Here is a 4,379-nt window from a genome sequence, read left to right as displayed (position 1 = left end):
TGCAAGATGGACCAATGGATTTTAAGTTACAAAGGACAAAAATTCATTGACATGTTCTCATATTCTACACTGCTAGTGACCTTGAAGAAACTGTCTTGTTGACTATACTCTGAAAACTATAAGACACTGATGAAAGAAACTGAAGACAACATAAACAGATGTTTGTACCATGTTCTTGGATCGGAAGAATCAATGTTGTTAAAATGAATATACTGCCCAAGGCAAACTACTGATACAATGCAATCCCCATCAAAATACCAATGGCATTTTTCACAGAACTAGGACAAATAATTTTTAAAATTGTACAGAAACACAAAGACCCTGAATAGTCAAAACAATCTTGAGAAAGAAGAACATAGCTGGAGAAATCAGGCTCCCTGACTTCAGACTATACTACAAAGCTACAGTCATCAAAACAGTATGGTACTGGCACAAAAACAGATGCATAGATCAATGGAACAGGATAGAAAGCTCAGAAACAAACCCATGAACTTATGGTCAAAAAAATACAATGGAGAAAAGACAGTCTCTTCAAGAAGTGGTGCTAAAAACTGGACAGCTACATGTAAAACAATGAAATTAGAACATTCCCTAACACCATATACAAAAATAAACTCAAAATGGATTAAAGACCTAAATGTAAGACTGGATAGTATAAAACTCCTGGAGGAAAACATAGGCAGAACACTCTTTTACATAAGTCGAACTAGGACAAATAATTTTTAAAATTGTACAGAAACACAAAGACCCTGAATAGTCAAAACAATCTTGAGAAAGAAGAACATAGCTGGAGAAATCAGGCTCCCTGACTTCAGACTATACTACAAAGCTACAGTCATCAAAACAGTATGGTACTGGCACAAAAACAGATGCATAGATCAATGGAACAGGATAGAAAGCTCAGAAACAAACCCATGAACTTATGGTCAAAAAAATACAATGGAGAAAAGACAGTCTCTTCAAGAAGTGGTGCTAAAAACTGGACAGCTACATGTAAAACAATGAAATTAGAACATTCCCTAACACCATATACAAAAATAAACTCAAAATGGATTAAAGACCTAAATGTAAGACTGGATAGTATAAAACTCCTGGAGGAAAACATAGGCAGAACACTCTTTTACATAAGTCATAGCAATATTTTTTTGGATCTGTCTCCTAAGGTAAAGGAACCACAAGCAAAAATAAACAAATGGGACCTAATTAAACTTAAAAGCTTTTGCACAGCAAAGGAAACCATCAACAAAATGAAAAGACAACCTACTGAATAGGAGAAAATATTTTGCAAATGATATGACTGATAAGGGATTAATAGTCAACATATATAAATAGCTCATACAACTCAACATCAAAAAAACAAGCAACCTCATTTAAAAATGGGCAGAAGAATTGAATAGACATTTTTCCAAAGAGGAAATGCAGATGGCCAACAGGCACATGAAAAGATACTCAACGTTGCTAATCATCAGGGAAATGCAAATCAAACCCACAATGAGATATCACCTCACAACAGTCAGAATGACTGTCATCAAAAAGAACACAAAAAACAAATGTCAGCAAGGATGTGAAGAAAAGGGAACTCTCATATACTATTGGTGGGAATGTAAATTGGTGCAGCCACTGTGGAAAACAGTATGGAGGTTTCTCAATAAACTAAAAATAGAACTACCATATGACCCAGCAATTCCACTCCTGGGTATACATCAAAAAAAATAAAAAACACTAATTCAAAAAGATACATGGAAATGGGGATATATATGTATAGCTGATTCACTTTGTTATACAGCAGAAACTAACACACCATTGTAAAGCAATTATACTCCAATAAAGATGTGGAAAAAAAAAAAAAAGATACATGCCCCCTAATGTTCATAGCAGCATTATTTACAATTGCCAAGATATGGAAACAATCTAAGTGTCCATCTACAGATGAATGGATAAAGAAGATGTGATACATATATATATATATATATATATATATATATATATATATATATATACTGGAATACTACTCAGCCATAAAAAAGAATGAAACTTTGCCATTTGCAGCAACATGGATGGACCTGGAGGGTATTATGCTTGTTGAAATAAGTCAGACAGAGAAAGACAAATACTGTATATTATCACCTACATGTGGAATCTAAAAAAGAAAACAAATGAATGAATATAACAAAACAGAAACAGACTCACAGATACAGAGAACAAACTTGTGGTTACCAGTGGGGAGAGAAAAGGGGGAAGGGGCTTGATAAGGGTGTGGGATTAATACTGTATGATATCACTTGTATGTGGAACATAAAAAATACAACAAACTAGTGAATATAACAAAAAAGAAGCAGACTCATACATACAGAGAACAAGCTAGTGGTTACCAGTGAGGGTGGGGGCAATACAGCAGTGGGAGTGGGAGGTACAAACTATTGGGTGTAAGATAGGCTCAAGGATGTATTGTACAACACAAGGAATATAGCCAATATTTTGTAATAACTGTAAATGGAAAGTAACCTTTAAATATAGTTTAAAAAATTTTTAAGTCAACTTGCAATGCTTTGCTTCATAAAATAGCAAAAGTGTGCTAAAATAACAGATAAATAAAAGGTCAGTATATTCATGTCTGCATCTGTATCTGACTGGTGAAGTAAAACACTTCATGAAGTAAAAATTTTTTTAATTTTATAAAAAAGAAATTACCTCTTGTTGAATTGTGGTTTAGTATCAAAGAAGAATATTCACAATTATCTGAAAAGACTAATGAAATATTTGTCCCTTTTCCAACTAAATATCTAGTTGAGTTCAGATTTTCTTCACACACTTCAACCAACACAACAGATTACAACAGACTGAATGCAGAAGCAAACATGAAAATCCAGCTGTCCTCTTTTAAGCCAGACACTAGAGAGAGTTGTAAAAATGCAAAACAATGCCACGCTTCTCACTAAATTTTTTGGTTTGGATAATGTAGTTGTTTTTCATGAAAACATCTGTTATTTATGTTAATATGTATTGGGTTTATCATTGTTATTCTTAAGCAAAGAAATATTTTATTTATTTATTTTTTACAGTCCAGGTCTTTTATTTTCTTTACACCCATCATGCCATGAATTCATAGGGAATGGGCTCCAACAGTTCAGGCTCCTTTCCATTGGTTCTCACGAAGTGTGCTTCTCTGGGTGGAGCACACTGGCACTTCAGTTGAACCCAAGTACCTTTCTCTTTGGCTTCCTTCTTTTTCTGATCATTTTCCTTCACTAGTTTCAGGAAGCTGTCTCCAACTCCATGTTTTCTAAAAGGCCTAGAGAACATGTAGCGGGTGCCCCTCCTCTTTCCCTTTGTGTTGGTCATTTTGGCGAATTACTGGAAGATGGCGGTTCCGGCCCAGAAATAAATATTTTAAATGTCTGTTTGACTTTCTAATATAGTGAAGATTGATAGATAAAATAAAAGCTCAATAATATTTCATCGTGTATATGGGACTGAGACCAAAAAGTATGAAAACTGCTCCCTAAGGTTACCAGCAGATGGCTCTCTTTAGTATGTAAAGAAGGACCTATACAGATTAGAAGACTAACACTGGCATATCCTGGAGCCTGCCTATGTGCCGGCCCTAGTCCTTAACTAAGGAGTAGGAATATGCCCCATATCAGCAGCCACCCTAACACAATGTCTTTATATATCTATACCATATCCTTCTCTACAGCAAAGTGTGAGCATCTTTTTGAATAAGAATCCTAACTTCTACTCGTTCATGTCCAGTAAGTACCTTACCAACAGTAAATATATTATAGACTGATTTTTATCAAGAAAACCTATCTCCTAAAGGGTTTGTTCTCCTGCAGATGGACTCAATCAGTTTGTTGTTTTAGTAGCATTTACATAGCCTGGGATGGGGGAGGGGATGGATAAATCAGGAATTTGGGATTCACACACACACACTACTATATATAAGATAGATAACCAACAAGGACCTACTGTATAGCACAGGTAACTCTACTCAATATTTTGTGATAACCTGTATGAGAAAAGAATCTGAAAAAGAATCAATGTATGTATATGTATAACTAAATCACTTTGCCGTACAGCTGAAACTAACACAACATTGTAAATCAACTATACTCCAATACAGTTTTTTTTTAATAAAAAAAAATTAATTAAAAATAAAAATACATAGCCTGGGAGGAAGTGCTCTGCCTCTTTCTGGAAGGCTCATTCTCTTCAACAAAAGGGGCTGTGAAGGGGGCTTCCCTTCCCTGGTGGCGCAGTGGTTGCGCGTCCGCCTGCCGATGCAGGGGAACCGGGTTCGCGCCCTGATCTGGGAGGATCCCACATGCCGCGGAGCGGCTGGGCCCGTGAGCCATGGCCGCTGAGCCTGCGCATCCGGA

The sequence above is a fragment of the Physeter macrocephalus genome, chromosome 8 (assembly GCF_002837175.3).
Source record: "Physeter macrocephalus isolate SW-GA chromosome 8, ASM283717v5, whole genome shotgun sequence".
NCBI lineage: Eukaryota > Metazoa > Chordata > Mammalia > Artiodactyla > Physeteridae > Physeter > Physeter macrocephalus.
Note: the sequence above shows the minus strand (reverse complement) of the source record.